This window comes from Grampus griseus, assembly GCF_964374135.1.
Source record: "Grampus griseus genome assembly, chromosome: 1".
In the NCBI taxonomy this organism is placed as follows: Eukaryota; Metazoa; Chordata; class Mammalia; order Artiodactyla; family Delphinidae; genus Grampus; species Grampus griseus.
The window spans coordinates 81,972,605-81,994,766 of NC_139017.1; positions in this window are offsets into that span (position 1 = coordinate 81,972,605).

Sequence of the window (22,162 nt, forward strand, 5' to 3'; positions counted from 1 at the left end):
ATCTGCATAAAGCCCATGTTCAATAGTTTATCTAAGAAGGGTTAGGCGAAGATTTTGTGAGAAATGGAGAGTGAAACTACTATAACAGTTATTGTCATCAGCTTTCTTATTTCACCTTGAATATGGTAATGATAGCATCATCTTTGAAGTTGTATGGCATTTCTCCAGATCTGCACATGTTGGGGAAGAAATAAGCAAAACAGGATAATCTTACCAGTTATGGTGGGATATGTGTTTTCAACATTGTGAGACAATAAGGAAAAGTCACATTACAATTGTGAAGCAAAGAGAGTTTGAAAACAGGAAGCGTCTGAATTAAATCGTGTTAATTAAAAACCTTTACACAGCAAGCAGTTTCAACAATAAATCCTTCAGTGGAAATTCTGGGAGGCCAATCTAACCCTCTTGGGGAGGCAAAGGTGATAAAATTGATAAGTCAAGCAACTGGATAAAAGGTTTTAAAGACAGTAATTGCTGAGTACCTGGCCAGGTTGAGTGGGTGAAAGAGGGTGAAACAGGCAGAACACAAAAAGTCATAGTTTTCAGACGACGCCGATGGTTAAAGCAGTATAAATCCCTATATGATATGAAGAACCATGACAGGCGCTCCCTAACTTGTGGAGAGAGTCCTGCACCACCAGAATCTGATTGCTGGGGTATCATTTCCAAACACTGCAGCAGAAGCCATGTGGTTAGCTTTTGTCAATTTCATCCTTCATGGTGGAAGAAATTAAATTTGAATATAGCTCCTAATTTATTCAAAGAAATTACAGACAGCATCTTCTTAGTGTCTCTAACCCATCAGCACAACCCGACCAAATTAGGCACTTTTTAAAGTCTGAACATTAATCAAAAGGAAAAGGGGGGCTTCCCTGGTGGCTCAGTGGCTAAGAATCCACCTGCCAATGCAGGGGACACGGGTTTGAGCCCTGGTCGGGGAAGATCTCACATGCCGTGGAGCAACTAAGCCCAGTGTGCCACAATCACTGAGCCTGTACTCTAGAGCCCATGAGCCACAACTAGTGAGCCCACGTGCTACAACTACTGAAGTCCGCGTGACTAGAGCCCGTGCTCCACAATAAGAGAAGCCACCGCAATGAGAGGCTTGTGCACCACAATGAAGAGTAGCCCCTCTCGCAGCAACTAGAGAAAGCCCGTGCACAGCAACAAAGACCCAACACAGATAAAAATAAAAAAATTAATTAATTATTTTTAAAAAAGGAAAAGGGATCTCTTTCTTGGGTCAGTATACAAAGAAGGAAATAGTTCCAACTGCCTCTTTCCTTACTCTCTTAGCTCTGATCCCAAGACAGGATGTTATCATGGTCCTTAGGGATGAGTGACAAATGAAGTGCTAATGGATCCCTTGGACTAAATTTCAGATGCATGTGGGTCTTTGCCAAAGCTCTTGTCCAGGGAGAACCAAAGGAAAAGGACTGGGTCTTAGTGCATCATCTGAACAGAATGAATGTAGTATCGACTGCTGTAACCCAGACTGTGACTCGGTTCTGGCAAATTCTAGTGCTCCTCATCAGCTCCACTGATGAGAAAGAGGCCTACTTTTCATGAGGTTGTCTCCACCATGGCTATTACATCAGAATCAGGGGCTTCATTAGTGCTGGCTTGATTGCCTTATCTGATATAAGACTTTTTTTTTTTTTTTTTTTTTTGCGGTACGCGGGCCTCTCACTGTTGTGGCCTCTCCCGTCGCAGAGCACAGGCTCCGGACGCGCAGGCTCAGCGGCCATGGCTCACGGGCCCAGCCGCTCCGCGGCACGCGGGATCCTCCCAGACTGGGGCACGAACCCGTGTCCGCTGCATCGGCAGGCAGACTCAACCACTGCGCCACCAGGGAAGCCCAATATAAGACATTTATATTCAGGAATTAAAGCATTTGTGTGGTCAAGTTATGCAAAGCATTACAAGGCTGTCTGCAATTCCCTGGCATCCTAAACTAACATACTCAAATGCTAAACCTAAACATATTCAAAATAATGTTCACTCCACCCTTTCTCAATGGGAGATAATCATAATATTTCATAAGAAATTCCTCACAATGAAGATGCATTTTTGTCATCTTGATGGAGTCTCCTTCTGTGCAAGTAAAAATATTTTACTCTCTCATTAGCCCTTCATATGCGTGTAAAGAGAGCTCTATGTATCAGAGTTATGTACAGTTCCCTAGCTTGGGGGCCAAAAGCACAGCTTTGGCTTCCAGGGACACAGAGCATAACCCTAATTTGTAGCTTGGTGATGTTCAATCCTCCCCAGCAAAAAAATCACAACTTGTCTGTAGTTGAAGTTCTAATACTTTCCAATCTCAGCACTTCTCTGCTTACTAAAGGAACATCTCAATTTCTGTGCTGGCAGGAATCATAAAGAGAGTCCACACTCATTCAACAAACATTTAGTAAACATCTACTATGGGCTTCCCTGGTGGCGCAGGGGTTACGAATCCGCCTGACAATGCAGGGGACACGGGTTCAATCCCTGGTCTGGGAGGATCCCACATGCTGCAGAGCAACTAAGCCCATGCACCACAACTACTGAAGCCTGCGCACCTAGAGCCCGTGCTCCACAACAAGAGAAGCCACTGCAATGAGAAGCCCGCACACCACAACGAAGAGTAGCCCTGTCACCGCAACTAGAGAAAGCCCGTGCAGCAACGAAGACCCAAAGCAGCAAAATAAAATAAATAAAATTTTAAAAAAATCTACTATGTGCTGGCCTTGTGCTAGATAGTAGGGACCCAAACTCAAGTCATACCTCCTCCCAAATATGTAGTCTGAACTTGGAGTTGGACAGAACCTGGTTGGAATTCTGGCTCTGCTTTTTACTAGCATTGTGACTTTGGGCTAGAAACTTAACCTCCCTAAGAGTCCATCCTCTCATCTATGAGCGTGGACAATAAATGTATACATTTTACAGGGTCTTGTAAATACTGAATGATTGACATAGTGAATTAGAACAGTGCCTGGCTCATAAGACCTTCTATTATTATTCTCATCTTATGGGGAAACTGAGGATGAAAGAGTGAAGAAATTGGCTAGTAGGAGGCAGAGGTAGAAGTTAAACTAGGTTTTCCTGAAACCATGCTATGTCCTGCTTTTTCCTGAGAAGGATCAGCATCTTACAAGGCATAGATGTCTCCCAAGTTTGCTGTCCACAATGGCTGTTTCATCTTAAGCCTGATTCATAACACATCACCGTTGTAGGATGGCTGTTATAGAAGTCAGGGCTACATACGTCCTTGTTTCCACCCTCTTGGGAAAGAAGATTGACCTTAGATGTCTTTCAGTTAAAAGCAAGAAAAAATGTCTTCTGATATCACTTTGGTCAGAACTGGGTCACATGGCCATTGAAGCCAGTCACTTGGAGATGTCCTTGGAGCTTTGGGGCCCTTGGGATTTTCAGGGCATTTCTTTCCTTCATGACTTACTCACTTAACTTACCTTATTATATTCTTAAAACCTTTAAGCTTGGAGAGACTTAAACATGTTTAACTATCGATGGTTTAAGCTGTGATGATGGATAATTGACTATAACAGAGAAAGATGGTAAAATTGATAGTATAATGTTCCCAAGAAAGCAGGAGGGGATAGGAGCCAAAGCAGAGCTGGAGGGGGGACTGGCCTTAGGTAGGGGGCACTCCTCCTCTATTATAACAGGAGACAAGGAGGGGCAGATGGGTCCCGGGTTAGGCAGGTGACTGACCATTGTTCCTTTCAGCACTCTGAGTGGGGCCACAGTTTCAGCCTCATTTACTTCCACAGAGACAAGTTCTCTGCCATCCAGGATGCTGCTGAGCCCTGCCTGAAGACACTACCAAAAAGTGTGCCCTTACCCAGAGTGCCAGCGTTCCTAGTTGGGCTTTGCCTGTCCGGGTTTGCCATTGGAGAGCATGCTTAAGACGCGTATTTGGTTTCCATTTTGGATAATGCCTTCTTCTCCAGTCACTGCCACCTCACGACAAGCTCTGGCTCTGCTTTGGGCCAGGGGTCCAAGAGGTTTAGGCACAGGCTTGCAGGGTAAGGTAAATGAAGAAAGCTAGGAATACACCCTCCATACTTACTAAAGTTCTTTTAAGGAAAGCTATCTCTCCCAAGATATGTATTAATTACAAAGGGGAAAAACGATAACTTCGCAGTAGAAAAATGGGGTAGACACCTCTTAACCCATTGATCAAGGTTAACAATCAATCACCAGAAATAAGATAAATTGACTTCATGTACTTCCTGATACAATGAACTCAGAAGGGTACATCATTTCTGTGATATTCATGCCAAAAATGCCTACCACAATCTAACCATGAGAAGACATCAGACCAATTCAAATCAAGAGACATTCTAGGGCTTCCCTGGTGGCGCAGTTGTTGAGAGTCCGCCTGCCGATGCAGGGGACGTGGGTTCGTGCCCTGGTCCGGGAAGATCCCACATGCCGTGGAGCGGCTGGGCCCGTGAGCCATGGCCGCTGAGCCTGCGCGTCCGGAGCCTGTGCTCTGCAACGGGAGAGGCCACAACAGTGAGAGGCCCGCGTACCGCCAAAAAAAAAAAAAAAAGAGACATTCTACAAAAAACTGACCAGTAGTCTTCAAAAGAGTTGAGATTGTTCAAATATCCTTCAACGGATTAATGCTTAAATAAACTGGGGTACATCATACCATGGAAAACTCAGCAAGAAGAATGAACAAACAATTGATAAATGCAACAACTTGGATGGCTCTCAAGGGATTTTGCTGAGTGAAAAAAAAACAAACCCATTTTGAGAGGTCACATACTATAAGAGTCTATTTATATGGCATTCTTGAAATGACAAAACTATAGAGATAGAGCACTGATTCATGGTTGCCAGGGTTTAGGGAGTGGGAGAGGAAGGGAGGTAACTGCGGCTCCCTCCTTGGGTACCACAAGGGATCCTTGTGATGGAACTGTCTTTTGGTGGTAGCCACACAAAACCACATGTGATAAAATTGCACAGAACCAAGCACACACACACACACAGATATACACGAGTCCATATAAAAATGGGAAAATCTGAATAAAGTCCATGGATTGTACAATGTCGATTTCCTGGTGTGCTCTAGTCATGCAAGATGCTAATACTGAGGGAAACCAGGTGACGTGTACAGGGATCGCTCAGTATTATTTCTTACAACTGCACGTGAATCTACAATTATCTCAAAATAAGAAGCTTAAAAAGGTATATTAAGGTTGTAAAAGTCAAGGAAAGATGTAGGAGCAGTCCCAGATTCGAGGAACCTAAGGAGTCACGATAACTAAATGCAATATGGGAGCCTGGATTGGCTGCTGAGCCAGAAAAAGGACCAGAGTGGGATAAAGTCTGTAGTTTGGTTCATAGTACTGCATCAATGTTCATTTGTTAGTTTATATCAATGTATGATTGTTATATAAGACAGTAACTTTGGGGGAAGCCAGGTGAAGAAAACTCTCCAGTATTTTTGCAACTTTTTTGATAAATTTAAAATAATTTCAAAATTAAGAAAAAAGACTTTAAAACTTTTGTAAGGAAAAGTTTCTTTTATCCTAACTAATCAGAAATCTGATAACTGTCTTTTAAACATAAGTTGGAAACCTAGGAAATTAGAGTAAGCAAAATAATGAAAAAAGGGAAAACAAAAGGAATACGTAATTTCTTAATATTCTTCCCTGTAGGTTTCTGTGAGTTTAAGACCATTTATAGCACCTGTAATATAAAATCCTAGAGTTTAAATATCACATCGATGCTACTTTTCTATTATAGGGGCCTCTACAATCCACTATTAAATTTGCCTGCTCTAATACTTGTTTCTTAGAGCGATTTTCTCCACTGATGACTGTCCTGTGAGCAAGCCATCTTCTGCTCCCCTCACCTGCCATTTATGGTGGAGACCAGAGCTGGCCTTAGGGCCACTCTGGTTCCAAAGAACCCATCCAGGCTGTCTCTAACATGATCCACCATGACTCAACACGTTTTTCAAGACGATCGGTTGGAATGAGATAGACTTCCTCACACCCATGGTCTCAGTGTCACACTTTCAGGGCCGGGGAACTCAAAAAAGACAACAGCCCACCCAGAAGTGTGCACTCTGCAGGTTTATTCTCCAGGCTCAGCTTCTGCCGTGTTCTTAGGTCAAGCCATCTGAAGAGCCAGGTTTTGCTATGTGTAGATTTTTTTTTGTCTTCCTCTAAATAAGTATTTTTCCAAGCATGGAATTCAGAGGAGAGGTCACTTTTTCTGCATGGGAATCTGTCTGGTTTCTTTTTATGGTCATTTCTATATCCAGAAGGTCCCAGGTCCAGTATGCCATGAGACATTCTAGTGAAGTTCCTCTGAGCATGCATCCCTGTGTTCACTTGTTGTCTTGTCACCTCAAGTCTCATGCAGAGGCCACTCCCTTCCAATTCCTACAGTCTCTGGTTTTTCTGCTCAAGTGGAAAAAGTACACTCCTTTAGTTTCTTCTTTGAGTCCTTATCTGTATAGCTCTGGTCCAAGGCTGGACTGGTCTGGTTTTCATCCATCTGACAGCAGAGGTTATAGCAGGATGGACAGAAGTTTGGACATAGCAGTCTGGGAAAACTTCTCCTATAAACCTGACTTGATACATCTGTCCTGCTGGCAACTGAAGGCGCATCAGGCGTCCAGCTGGCTCCTTGCCTCTTCCAAGAGGCTCAATCCGATGAGGAGTTCCCTAATATTCTTCACTCTGGCGGAAGCAAGTGTCCTGCCCAAGACAGCCCAGTGGGCTGGGCGTACCATGAGCCCTGGGATACCACGAGCAGTGTCCTATCCCGGCAGGAACACAAGGAGAGTAAGACTGGAGGACCAGACTGTGCCAGCCTTTTCTGCTTTCACAATAGCCTCACAAAAACACACAAAATAAAGCCCCCACTTTCATCTGTCTGGTTCTGTTAGATGAACCAACAAAGCAGAAAGCTAAGTTCCCGATGTTCAGGCCCCAAAGTCAATGTTTATTATTATACAAGAGGTCCAGCCTAGAACTTCAGGTACTTCATTTTCAAGCCAAAGTTGTCTGGCACAAACAACTTTAAAGAAAATCTGCCGCTCTACCCAAATCTCACTGGTCTGAAACCCTCTGCCTCTAGAACATTAAGGAAACCCTCTGCACTGATACGTCAGGGTATGTGGCTGGCCTGGGCTTCAACCACGGGGGAAAAGGGGAAATACTTCAGGCTGGGGAAGGAACTGGGTGCTATTTCAGTCCTCCATCAAGGGTCTCTGTCACTTTGGCACTGTTGCTCAGCTGAGCAGGTTCCTAAGCTACCCACAGCGAGTGAGAAGGCTGAACTCACTCCACTGGCAGCCTGTGAGTGCTTCTTGGGGGTCGGCTGATGGCTGTCACATGGATGGACTTAGATCTCCCTCTAAGGGAGATGTGCTCACAGCACACTTCAGCCACAGCCTCAGGTGCATGGCAGCCAGGTGCCAGCCACTGCAGTTCTCGCCCAGCTTCTCACTGTACCTTCTGGTGCCTCCAGAAGGTCCTGGAAGGAGGGGCTCCAGCTGCCACAGGCCATGTTGGCAGGGGCAATCATCTGTGGAACTCTGTGAAATTTTCTTTCTGTTTACTCTTTATGTTTTAGAGGAATTCTGTGGTCCAGACTTGGTTTCAGACTCTGTGCTCTCAGAGTCAGCTCAAGTACAAAGGGGAAAAAAAAGAGAAAGTAGTGGGAAAAATTAGATTCTTGATTTGTGTCCAGATGGTTCTGGACAAAAATAGACTCAGAGATTCTCACTGCAAACTTGCCTCTGGTATGAAGCTTCCCTCCCCTCTTCATTTAAGGTCTTCTTGGTAGAAGAGGGAATGGGGATGGGAAAATACTGGGAACGTTCATTTTTCTTTTTCCCAGCCATGTATTAAAAAGCTGCACAGGTTCTAGTTGAGGACTTTTGTGGAACACCAGGAGTTGCCCTGCACTCAGGGGCCTGGGATGATGGGATTTTTCACCAACTTGGAAGAGCCCCTTGGAGGCCAGCCTGAAGGCAGAATGGGGCTGATGTGCTCTGCGGGTGGCAACAGCGTTTGCTGGACGTGAGGAAGGGCCACACAGCCCTCTCCAGGTTCGGCTTTCAAGGAGCTCAAGTGAAAGGAGAAAGACAGCGCACAGGCCCTGGGCTCTGGGTCCCCCGCCTGCAGGGAGCAGCAAGGTCTCACACCCGCCCAGTCTCCTTCCCTTCAGGGAGATGCTCACGGGAGGCGGATGCACCTGCTGGAGGCCCAGCAGAAAGTGGAGGGCATGCAGGCCTTTTGAGGAGAGCATGTGAGCCTTGAGGTGTCCACCTGTCAGCAACAGGAAACCTGACAGATGTAACGGCTCATCTCAGGACCCATGGGGCATGAGCTTGGCCACAAAGCCAAAGTGACCCCAGGGCCCCACCCTGACCAGATAGAGGTCATGCCCTGTGGTTCTTTCATCCCCTAAATTATTCCCAATCATCCTTTCATGCTCACTGGGAGCCCAGAGTCCATAAGCTGCCACACAGGGTAGGCGGCCTAAGGTCCAGGACCTCCTCCATTGAGGCAGCCCAGTGGCAGTCACTCAGATGCCAATGAAATGAGTACTGGAAGGTGGTAGGTACTTTTTTTAAAATGTAATTTTTTACAGTTGGGTTTTCTTCCTAAGATTTTAACTGCCTTACAGGACAAGCAGAGTGCCAGTAAGTCGGTCTTTGGTTCTGGGTGCCAGGGATGGGCAAGAGAAGAGAGCCAAAGAGATGTCAGATTCAGGGACCAGGCAGATGCCAGAAGCAAGAAGCAGCAGATAGTCCAAAGAAAGCATCCATGTGAAGGTCGGTTGGCAAGGTGAGAGTCAGATCCCGGGCACTGCCACTGTCAGACCCCAAGGCAGACACTGTAGGAGAAGCACAACCCAGAACATCTCCTCAGCCACTGGGACTCAGATGCAGGGACCTCTTTATAGTTTGCCTGGGGCCACATCTGGGGTCAGCCCTGAGGTGTTTTTACAGAGCTTTAGGGTTTGAACTAAGATCTTTCAACTTTCCCAACCCCCTTCACCTGTATTTTAGGCATTTTCTCAGCTTCAAGTCAGCATTTGGGGAAATCTTATTGTATAGGCAATATGTTTGAACAGAGAATAATAATATTTTTCATTTTACTGTGCTTTATACTTAACAAATAACTTTCATATCTCTTCTCTCATGTGGGTTTCAGAATTACCTTGTGAAGCAGAAAGGAAACGACTGGACTCCACAGAACATTAGGTTCCTTGAAGGCAGGGACTATTTTGTTCGTTATTGTAACCTAAGTACTTGCTATGCTGGCTGGTACAGGGTAGATATTTAACTAAATATTTGCTCTATAAATGGATGGGTGGATGAGAGGATGGATGGATGGAATTCGCCTTGACTTTCGAGCTGGATTCAATTCCCAATTCCATTTCCTACCTTGTGGCTTTGTCCAAGTCTCTAAACTTTATTTTCCTCACCTATAAAATAGCAATAATGATATCATTTCTGCTACCACAGTGTCATAGTGATTGGGAATAGAGCCAGGGCTTGAACTAGGATCTCCTGATTCTTGATCCATTGTTTGCTCCATTGCATTATGGTGGAGAGATGGAGGAAACTATTGCATGTTTATCTGTCAGGCTGTGTTTTAGGAACTTTAAAATCCTCATAGCAGCTCTATGGGGTAAGTACTATTATTATTCCCAATTTACAGATGAAGAAACTAAGACTCAGAGAGATTAAGTGACTTGAGGGTTCCACAGTGGAGTTGGGATTCAAACCCAGGTCTGTGTGACTGCAAAACCCAACTTTTCCACCACCTGCCATATTTTCTTTTTAGCTCACACCAAATCCATTGTTAGAGACCTTCCAGCTTCCCCATCCATCCTGGAAACAAGATTGACAATGCCTGCTAGAGACTCCAGTACTGCAGTGGAAGTGGTCATTTATGCATTTGCCACAGTTATAACTATTGACCAATCTATGCAAACAACCCTGCAAAGCTGGAATGTTTTGGCCCAAAACATGGTTGTCCACTACTACTTTCTAGATCATCAAACTGCTCTCTGGTTGCCCAGATTTTTTATTCCAGTCACTCTGAAAAATAGCAGGTAATGTAGCCTTTATGAGACTAGTTCTATGGAACCATTTATGGCCCAAAACAAACTCAAAGTATATGAAGATTTATTGTGGAAGTCACAGAGGAGGAAAATGAAAACAGAGCTTAGCCTAAATCTTTTTATAGCCTTTATATCAGAGTAATTGGTTGAGTTAACTTCCAGCCAGGAAGCAGGCATATGAAGCAACTTAGGATCCAAAACTCTGATACAGAATGTTCCAATATGGGGCACACCTGTGCTTGAGAGAAGGGGCAGGAAAGTGGGGTTGGAGGAGAAAGAAATAGCTTTAATCCTGGAGCAAATGGTAACTCTTAGTGGGTGGGACTTGAATATGTCTATCTCCAAGATGTATTTCTTTATCAGTTAAGGCTCAGCTACAAGTGACTAAGAGCCCAGCCTAAATTAGTTAGTCTAAAGCAAAATGTTAATTTGTAGGTCCACACAACTTATAAGTCTAGAGGCTGGTTGTTATAGACTTAATGTTTGTGTTCTCCCCAGATTCATATGAAACCCTAGCCCTCATTGTAATGGTATTTGGAGGTAGGGCCTTTGGGGCTAATTAGGTTTAGATGAGATCATGAGGGCGGGGTCCTCATGATGAGAACAGTGCCTTTATAAGAGATCAGAGAGCTCTCTCTCTCTCTGCCATGTGAAGCTACAGTAAGAGGCAGCCATATGCAAACCAGGAAGAGAGCTCTCACCAGACCTGACCATGCTGGCACCCTGACCTTGGACTTCTAACCTCCAGAACTGTGAGAAATAAAATTCTGTTGTTTAAGCCACCCAGTCTATGGTATTTTGTTATAGCAGCCTGAGCTGGCAAAGACACAGATCTAACTTCAGGTATGGCTGGCTACAGGTGTTCAGAGCTGTCATTATTACCTTGTTTCTCTCTCCCAGTATCTGAGCTCTCCTTACTCTCTCAAGGCTCCGTTCTCAGAAAAGCTCATGCCCCAGTGAAACTAAATTGGCCGCAGGTTCAAGCTGGAAGGGCAGCCTAGAGGGAGGCCTCTCCTATTCCAGAAATCCCAGCAAGATCCCATTACATCTCACTGGCTCTGATAGGGCCACATTCCTATTCCTGAACCAGGCTCTGTGGCCAGAGAATGTGACACACTGATTTCTTTTGGTTTTGGCCACATGCTTCACACTGATTCTGTGGGCTTAGCCCCACCCGAAGAACACAGAATGAGGTGGGGGTGTGGGTGCTGAAGACACAAAGAGCACATGCCTAACAACAGGTTAATGGAGCCTGGGTGGGGGCCAGGTTAGACCTCTAAAACAAACGTCCAGGACCAAGAAAAGAGTGATCTAGCAAGGGAGCAGATAAATGCCAGCATATAAAAGGCTGCAACTTGTCTCAATAACCTTGTACACTGAGTTTACTATTAAGCTGTGAAATGTTTTATCCCAAATAATAAGTTAAAAGGTAGAGTTTGTTAGGATGAAAGTTCATACCTTATGTGTTTTAAGCTCTGAAACTCAGTTTGTGGGGCTCTGCAAGAGGGTTAGTTTATCCTATAGAAATGTTTTCTAACAATATTCTTACAGATGTGCCTCACTTTTCACTGTTCATTTATTCCTGATAGTGTGGATTATATCTTCAAATATCGGACACTTAAGGAGCATTGGAAAATGCATCTATGATGTGAAAAATCTCCCTTATTTTCTGTATAAGTTTGGGTTGTGGGCTATTGGCCTATTGGCTTTTTGTAAAGTGAGGCCTCGGTAGTATTCTTAAATGCACACACATACGCGCGCACACACACCTCCAAAATCTGTAGACCATATAGGAGTATCTGCAGAAGAATCTTAAAAATTTTTCTCAGCAATCTTTTTCCATATGAGTCCCTCCTTGTAGGACTAAATCTCTTTAAATTCACTTCCCCAAACTGTGTTCCACCCTGGACAACAAATTCCATAAACAAATGGCCCTGCAGTGATTTGACAGCAGAAAGACTCTAGGAGCCAATGGTCTTGGAACCAAAAAACAAAATTCTGTTTCTATATGGTTTCCATTGGATCCAAAGTCAGGCCTCTGTGCATCTCCATGCTACCAATTAGCATAACATTCCAGCAAAGTTAAACAGATCTCACTGGCAACTTCCACCTCACTGGGGGGCGACAAGGACAGATGCCAAAGTAGGCATATATTGTGCATGGAATGTTCTGATTTGCTGATTTGGAAATTTTATTTGAGCTGTTGATAAAAGCTGATATTTAATCAGTACTAGAACTAAAGTTGTGTTTAATAGGAATTTTCTCTGGAACAGGCTGGGAAGTCAGAGGTTTCCTTCATCCAGGGGCACACATGGCAATCTTTTAGAATGCTGTCTTCCAGCTGAAAACTCTAGGATTTATGAATATGATCATGATGTAAACATCTGAACATAGGGCAACAAGGGCAAGGAGGACATATTTTCTGCCTTTATATAATAAGAGACTTTTTCCAGAGTAAAAGGTGGGGGAGGGGCAGATTGCAAAGGACTTACAAGTGCATGTTGGTCCTGTCACCCTCTCAGGAAGGAAGCAGAGAGCATCTTTTCTGGAAAAAAAGACTCACACTCCCTAGTGTGTTTCAAGGGGCACTTGAGCCTCACCCCCAGAAGCATCTCCCGCAGGTACTCTCTGGATGCCAAAGCTCTTTCCATAGAAGTCACATTGCTCAGTTCTTCAACTTCAAAGGCAACCATTCTGGGAAATGCTAGGTTAAATCTTCAAACATGCACCTTAGTGATGCCAGAGCCTTTCCTGAGAGGAGGTATTGATGATATCAGACTTTCATTATGGGAACTATCACATCGAATCCTCCAGCAACTATATGGACAAGCATACTATTATTAACACCATTTTACAGGTGAGGAAACCGACATTTAAAAACAAAATAAGGGGACTGAGAGCAAGATGACAGAGTAGAAGGACGTGGGCTCACTCCCTCCTGCGAGAGCATCAGAATCACAACTGCTGAAGAATCATCGATAGGAAGACACTGGAACTCACCAAAAAATACCCCACATCCAAAGACAAAGGAGAAGCCACAATGAGACGGTAGGAGGGGTGCAATCACAATAAAATCAAATCCCATAACTGCTGGGTAGGTGACTCTCAAACTGGAGAACACATCCCACGGAAGTCCACCCACTGGAGTGAAGGTTCTAAACCCCACGTCAGGCTGCCCAACCTGGAGATCCAGCAACGGGAGGAGGAATTCCTAGAAAATCACACTTTGAAGGCTAGTGGGATTTGATTGCAGGACTTCAACAGGACTGGAGGAAAGAGAGACTCCACTCCTGGAGGGCACACACAAAGTAGTGTGCACATCAGGACCCAGGGGAAAGAGTAGTGACCCCATAGGAGACTGAACCAGACCTACCTGCTAGTGTTGAAGGGTCTTCTGCAGAGGCGAGGGGTGGCTGTGGCTCAACGCGAGGACAAGGAGACTGGCAGCAGAAGTTCTGGGAAGTACTCCTTGGCGTGAGCCCTCCTGGAGTCCTCCATTAACCACACCAAAGAGTGAGGTAGGCTCCAGTGCTGGGTTGCCTCAGGCCAAACAACCAACAGGGAGGGAACCCAGCCCCACCCAATAGCAGACAAGCGGATTAAAGTTTTACTAAGCTCTGTCCACCAGAGCAACACCCAACTCTACCCACTACCAGTCCCTCCCATCAGGAAACTTGCACAAGCCTCTTAGATAGCCTCATCCACCAGAGGGCAGAGAGCAGAAGCAAGAAGAACTACAATCCTGCAGCCTGGGGAACAAAAACCACATTCACAAAAAGATAGACAAAATGAAAAGGCAGAGGACTATGTACGAGATGAAGGAACAAGATAAAACCCCAGAAAAACAACTAAATGAAGTGGAGATAGGCAACCTTCCAGAAAAAGAATTCAGATTAATGATAGTGAAGATGATCCAGGACCTCAGAAAAAGAATGGAGGCAAAGATCGAGAAGATGCAAGAAATGTTTAACAAAGACCGAGAAGAATTAAATAACAAACAGAGATGAACAATACAATAACTGAAATGAAAACTACACTAGAAGGAATCAATAGCAGAATAACTGAGGCAGAAGAACGGATAAGTGACCTGGAAGACAGAATGGTGGAATTCACTGCCATGGAACAGAATAAAGAAAAAAGAATGAAAAGAAATGAAGACAGCCTAAGAGACCTCTGGGACAACATTAAACACACCAACATTCACATTATAGGGGTTCCACAAGGAGAAGAGAGAAGGAAATGACCTTTAGAAAATATTTGAAGAGATTATAGTCAAAAACTTCCTTAACATGGGAAAGGAAATAGCCATCCAAGTACAGGAAGCACAGAGAGTGCCATACAGGATAAACCCTAGGAGAAACAAGCTGAGACACATAGTAAACAAACTGACAAAAATTAAAGACAAAGAAAAATTATTGAAAGCAACAAGGGAAAAATGACAAGTAACATACAAGAGAACTCCCTTAAGGTTAACAGCTGATTTCCCAGCAGAAACTCTAAAAGCCAGAAGGGAGTGGCAGGATATATTTAAAGTGATGAAAGGGAAGAATCTACAACCAAGATTACTCTATCCAGCAAGGATCTCATTCAGATTCGATGGAGAAATCAAAAGATTTACAGACAAGCAAAAGATAAGAGAATTCAGCACCACCAAACCAGCTCTACAACAAATGCTAAAGGAACTTCTCAAAGTGGGAAATACAAGAGAAGAAAACAACCTACAAAAACAAACCCAAAACGATTAAGAAAATGGTTATAGGAACACACATATTGATAATTACCTTAAATGTGAATGGATTAAATGTTCCAACCAAAAGACACAGGCTTGCTGTATGGATACAAAAACAAGACCCATATATATGCTGTCTACAAGAGACCCACTTCAGACCTAGGGACACATACAGACTGAAAGTGAGGGGATGGAAAAAGATATTCCAGGCAAATGGAAATCAAAAGAAAGCTGGAGTAGCAATACTCATATCAGATAAAATAGACTTTAAAATAAAGACTGTTACAAGAGACAAGGAAGGTCACTAAGTAATGATCAAGGGGTCAATCCAAGAAGAAGATATAACAATTATAAATATATATGCATCCAACATAGGAGCACCTCAATACCTAAGGCAAATGCTAACAGCTATAAAAGAGGAAATCGACAGTAACACAATAAGAGTGGGGGACTTTAACACCTCACTTACACCAATGGACAGATCCTCCAGACAGAGAATTAATAAGGAAAACAAGCTTTAAATGACAAAATAGACCAGATAAATTTAATTGATATTTATGGGACATTCCAACTGAAAACAGCATATGACACTTTCTTCTCAAGTGTGCATGGAACATTCTCCAGGATAGATCACATCTTGGGTCACAAATCAAGCCTCAGTAAACTTAAGAAAATTGAAATCATATCAAGCATGTTTTCTGACCACAGTGCTATGAGATTAGAAATAAATTACAGGGAAAAAACATAAAAAACACAAACACATGGAGGCTAAACAAGACATTACTAAATAACCAGGAGATCACTGAAGAAATCAAAGAGGAAATCAAAAAATACCTAGAGACAAATGACATCCATAAGCTATGGGATGCAGCAAAAGCAGTTCTAAGAGGGAAGTTTATAGCTATACAAGCCTACCTCAAGAAACAAGAAAAATCTCAAATAAAGAACCTAATTTTAGGGCTTTCCTGGTGGCGCAGTGGTTGAGAGTCTGCCTGCCAATGCAGGGGACACGGGTTCATGCCCCGGTCCGGGAAGATCCCACATACCATGGAGCGGCTGGGCCCGAGAGCCATGGTGGCTGAGCCTGTGCATCTGAAGCCTGTGCTCCGCAACGGGAGAGGCCACAAACAGTGAGAGGCCCACGTACCACAAAAAAAAAAAAAAAAAAAAAAAAATAGAATTTAATTTTACACCTAGAGCAACTAGAGAAAGAAGAGGAAACCAAACCCAAAGTTAGTAGAAGGAAAGAAATCATAAAGATCAGAGCAGAAATAAATAAAATAGAAACAAAGAAAACAATAGCAAAGATCAATAAAACTAAAAGCTGGTTCTTTGAGAAGATAAACAAAATTGATAAGCTGTTAGCCAGACACATCAAGAAAAGCGGGAAAGGTCCCAAATCAATAAAATTAGAAATGAAAGAGGAGAAGTTACAACAGATGCCGCAGAAATACAAAGCATCCTAAGAGACTACTACAAGCAACTCTATGCCAATAAAATGGACAACCTGGAAGAAATGGACAAATTCTTACAAAGGTATAAAGTTCCAAGACTGAACCAGGATGAAATAGAAAATATGAACAGACCAATCACAAGTAAGGAAATTAAAACTGTGATTAAAAATCTTCCAACAAACAAAAGTCCAGGACCAGATGCCTTCACAGGTGAATTCTATCAAACATTTAGAGAAGAGCTAACATCCATTCTCTCAAACTGTTCCAAAAAATTGCAGAGGAAGGAACACTCCCAAATTCATTCTACAAGGCCACCATCACCCTGATACCAAAATCAGACAGAGATACTACAAAAAAATAAAATTACAGACCAATATCACTGATGAACATAGATGCAAAAGTCCTCAAAAAAATACTAGCAAACAAAATCAAACAATACATTAAAAGGATCAAGTGGGATTTATCCCAGGGATGCAAGGATTCTTCAATATATGCAAATCAATCAATGTGAGACACCATATTAGCAAATTGAAGAATAAAAGCCATATGATCATCTCAATAGATGCAGAAAAAGCTTCTGACAAAATTCAACATGTATTTGTGATAAAAACTCTCCAGAAAGTGGGCATAGAGGGAACTTACCTCAACATAATAAAGGCCATGTATGACAAACCCACAGCAAACATCATTCTCAATGGTGAAAAACTGAAAGCATTTCCTCTAAGATCAGGAACAAGACAAGGATGTCCACCTCGCCACTATTATTCAATATAGTTTTGGAAGTCCTAGCCATGGCAATCAGAGAAGAAAAAGTAATAAAAGGAATACAAATTGGAAAAGAAGAAGTAAATCTGTCACTGTTTGCAAATGACAGGATACTATGCATAGAAAATCCTAAAGATGCCACCAGAAAACTACTAGAGCTAATCAATGAATTTGGTAAAGTTGCAGGATACAAAATTAATGCACAGTAATCTCTTGCATTCCTATACATTAACAATGAAAGATCAGAAATAGAAATTAAGGAAACAATCCAATTCACCATTGTAGCCAAAAGAATAAAATACCTAGGGATAAACCTACCTAAGGAGGTAAAAGACCTGTACTCAGAAAACTATAAGATACTGATGAAAGAAATCAAAGATGGCACCAACAGATGGAGAGATATACCATGTTCTTGGATTGGAAGAATCAATATTGTGAAAATGACTATACTACCCGAAGCAATCTACAGATTCAATGCAATCCCTATCAAATTACCAATGGCATTTTTTACAGAACTAGAACAAAGAATCTTAAAATTTGTATAGAGACACAAAAGGCCCCAAATAGCCAAAGCAATCTTGAGGGAAGAAAACGGAGTTGGAGGAATCAGATTCCCTGACTTCAGACTATACTATAAAGCTACAGTAATCAAGACAATATGGTAGTGGCACAAAAACAGAAATATAGATCAATAGAACAGGATAGAAAGCCCAGAGATAAACCCACTCACCTATGGTCAACTAATCAATGACAAAGGAGGCAAGGATATACAATGGAGAAAAGACAGTCTTTTCAATAAGTGGTGCTGGGAAAACTGGACAGCTACATGTAAAAGAATGAAGTTAGAATACTACCTAACACCATACGCAAAAATAAACTCAAAATGGATTAAAGACCTAAATGTAAGACCGGACAGTATAAAACTCTTAGAGGAAAACATAAGAAGAACACTCTTTGACATAAATCACAGCAAGATCTTTTTTGACCCACCTTCTAGAGTAATGGAAATAAAAAACAAAAATAAACAAATGGGACCTAATGAAAGGTCAAAGCTTTTGCACAGCAAAGGAAACTATAAACAAGACAAAAACACAACCCTCAGATTGTGAGAAAATATTTGCAAACAAATCAACGGACAAAGGATTAATCTCCAAAATATATAAACAGCTCATGCAGCTCAATATTAAAAAAACAAACAACCCAATCCAAAAATGGGAAGAAAACCTAAATAGACATTTCTCCAAAGAAGACATGCAGATGGCCAAAAGGCACATGAAAAGCTGCTCAACATCACTAATTATTAGAAAAGTGCAAATCAAAACTACAATGAGGTACCACCTCACACTGGTTACAATGGGCTTCATCAGAAAATCTACAAACAACAAATGCTGGAGAGGGTGTGGAGAAAAGGGAACTCTCTTGCACTGTTGGTGGGAATGTAAATTGATACAGCCACTATGGAGAACAGTATGTAGGTTTCTCAAAAAACTAAAAATAGAATTACCATATGACCCTGCAATCCCACTATGGGGCATATACCCTGAGAAAACCATAATTCAAAAAGACACATGCACCCCAATGCTCACTGCAGCACTATTTACAATAGCCAGGCCATGGAAGCAACCTAAATGCCCATCGACAGACAAATGGATAAAGAAGTTGTGGTACATATATACAGTGGAATATTACTCAGCCATAAAAAGGAATGAAACTGGGTCATTTGTAGAGATGTATATGGACCTAGAGACTGTCATACAGAGTGAATTAAGTCAGAAAGAGAAAAACAAATATTGTATATTAGCGCATATATGTGGAATCTAGAAAAATAGTACAGATGAACCAGTTTGCAGGGCAGAAATTGAGACACAGATGTAGAGAACAAACGTATGGACACCAAGCTGGGGAAGCGGCTGGGGAAGGGGTGGTGGTGTTGTGATGAATTGGGAGACTGGGATTGACATGTATACACTGATGTGTATAAGATAGATAGCAAATAAGAATCTGCTGTATAAAAAAATAAATTAAAGAAAATTTTAAAAAGTAAGTAAATTAAAAAAAATAAATCAGGAACTTGCCTGGGTCCCTCAAGCTTTTGAGAAGCAAAGGGTTTGGGAAGATAATAGAAAAGTATGAGGACAGGTAAGCTTTACCTGCTTCACAACTGTTGCCAGGGCCAAGTCCCCAGACAAGTCACAGCACAGCTTTCTCTGTTTTCCCAGTAAAAGAATGGGGGCCAGAAGAGGCACAGAGTAGGGTAAGGGGCGGGGGGTACCCAGCAAGTAAAGTACAGCCATGTACACATCTGAGCAAACATGTTCACCATCGTTTTCTCGCCATTATTTTTCTGTAGCAGGTTCCAAGGTGGAGAAGAAAGGCACTGTGTGACTCCCCCTCCTTATCTCCTGTCAACCATGGACATGCTCCCATCCCACTGACTTTTTACCCTTAGGGCCTGGAGGTTGAGAGTAGCAGCACACAGGCAAGAGACTCCCCACCAATCACACAGAATCAGATGCTGGCAAACAGAATTGAGTCCAGAATTAAGAATTATGGTACCTGATACTCCCCCTGGGTCTCCCCTCACCTCTACACTCCTCAAAGACCGTCGTATGTAATATATTTAAGAACACGAATCACCCTCACATATCCTCACTGCCAGGAATTTTTTCTTTCAGTATCTACACTTTGCTTTGTAATCCTAAGCCAGTCTCACCCCAGAAAGCTCTGGTGCACCCTACATGGGACAGATCAGGAAACTGCTGATTTTGCCCTGAGTTCCCTCAGGCAGCTGATCCACCTGGGAAGGTCTGATATGCCAGACTGCAAGGCACTACAGCGTCCCAGGAATCCAGATGCTCCTTATTAAGACATTTCGAGTTTGTGCTGCTAAATTAATTTGTCCAATTATAAGGAGAGAATGAGGCTCTGGTAGCTCTGTTTGTAATTTCCCACACTTCGGGAGATTGAAATTCCCTGCCACAAACTGGAGAGGATCTGAACAGTCTGACTTCTACCTAGTGGGTTTCTGAATCTGGTGGGTCATTCATTGAACAACACTATATTGAGAGCACCGACGGCATACCTGGCCCAGTGATAGCTGCTGGGCCTTCAGAGCTCCCCACAGGGACACACTGGAGACAAAACACAACAGTGGCAAGTGGTCAGTTTGTAGTAGGACAGGCATATCTGCACCACGGGAGGAGAGTGCAGGGTTCAAGGTCACAGTCGCGGCTGACTGCCGATGAAGTGTTGATCGTTATAGAGCGGCTCAGTTTTCTTCTGCATTCGGAGATCCATTTTTAGACTCAGATTCAAAGAGCAGCAGGATAATTCCCGATAAAATGAATCCAGCCACCCATCACTCATCATTGCATCAGGGGAGTCCTGAGCAGGGGTGGAGGCAGGTGTTTCGGGGACCCTGAGTCTGTGCAGTGTGGCCTGGTGGCGGAAGCTATCTCCTCTGCAGGCCTCCCCATGCCGAGGCCTGAGGACTTTGGGGCCAGAGTGCTGGCCAGGTTGCCCAATGCTCCACTTGTTCAATCAGTCACTCGCTCACTCACTCACGTAACCAATATTCATGCTGTGCCTCCTGTTAACCCGATACTGCTCTGGGGCCCGGGCTGAAAAAGGACAAAAATCACTGCCCAATGGAGCTGACAGCCTAGAGCAGCAAATCAGACACCAAATAAGAATAACAAATGCTACTGCTGTGTGCCAGTCCCTGTTCTAAGTGCTTTCATATTTCATCTTCACCACCACCCTGTCTGGTAGGCACTATTGTTAACCACAATTTACAGACAAGGAAAGTGAGGCACAGAGAGGTCAAATAACCTCCCCAAGGTCACCACCAAGAAGTAGAGGAGTCATAGACTTGAAGCTAAGTAATACAGAGCCCATGCTTCCAATGATCACACTCTGTCATAAAATAAATGTTGGTTATATGTTATATTAGGAGGTGATAAGTTCAGTAGGAAAAAAAATCAGGGAAGCAGGATAGGAAGTGCTGGGGTGTATGTGTGGGAGAGGGTGGTTTGTATGTTTAATTACAGTGGTCAGGAGAATCCTCAATATTAAGGGGCCACTTGAGCGAAGACTTGAAGGAAGTGAGGAAGTGTGTTATACAAACATCTGGTGGCGGGGAGAGCATTCCGAGGAGCAGATAGCAAGTGCAAAGGCCCTGGTAGAGGAATAAAGGTTCTGCACCCAATTTCAACCAGGGAGGCTGGGGGCTTTCCACACCACCAAGTAATTCTCTGACACCAGCTTGGGGTCCTACAAGTCAACTCAATTCTGACACCATCTATGCAGAGATAGCCACGGAATCCACAGGTTAAGGGTTCAGTTCTACAAAACTACCCTCCCCCCCAACTTCAGACGCCAATCACAAATCCAGGTTGTCACCTATGCTTCCTCTGACCAACCACCTATAGACAGGAGGTTCCAACGACCCCCTCTTTGGGTTGGATTAATTTTCTAGAGCAGCTCACAAAACTCTGAGAAACATTTTACCTATGGATTACTGGTTTATTATAAAAGCGTATAACTCAGGAACAGCCAGTTAGAAGAGATGCACAGGGCAAGGTATAAAGAAAGGCACCAAGCTTCCATGCCGTCTCCTAGGGCACCACTCTCCCCCATCTCCCCATGTTCACACCTGGAAGCTCTCTGAGCCCATCCTTTTGGGTTTCCAAGGAGGCTTCATTATATAGACATGACATCAAGTCCTTGGCCATTGGAAATTGATTCCTCCAGCTTCTCTCCCCTCTGCAGAGGTCAGGGGGTGGGACTGCAAGTCCCAACTCTCCAGTCATGAGGTTGATTCTCCTGGTAACCAGCTTCCATCCTTAGGTGTGATCCAAAAGTCATCTCATTAACAAAACAGGAGACACCTTTATGGCTTTCATCACAGGCCATTCTAATGGTTTGAGGGGTTCTGTGTCACAAATGGGTCAAGGATCAAATATACATTTCTTATTATAAGTCACAGTGTCACAGGGAGCCTGCCTGGAGTGTGAAGCAGCTGAAGTGGAAGGAGAGAGAAATTAGAAGGAACTGAGACAGAGGTAAGGGGTTGGGAAGTCATACCACGCAGGGCCCTGGAGGGCGT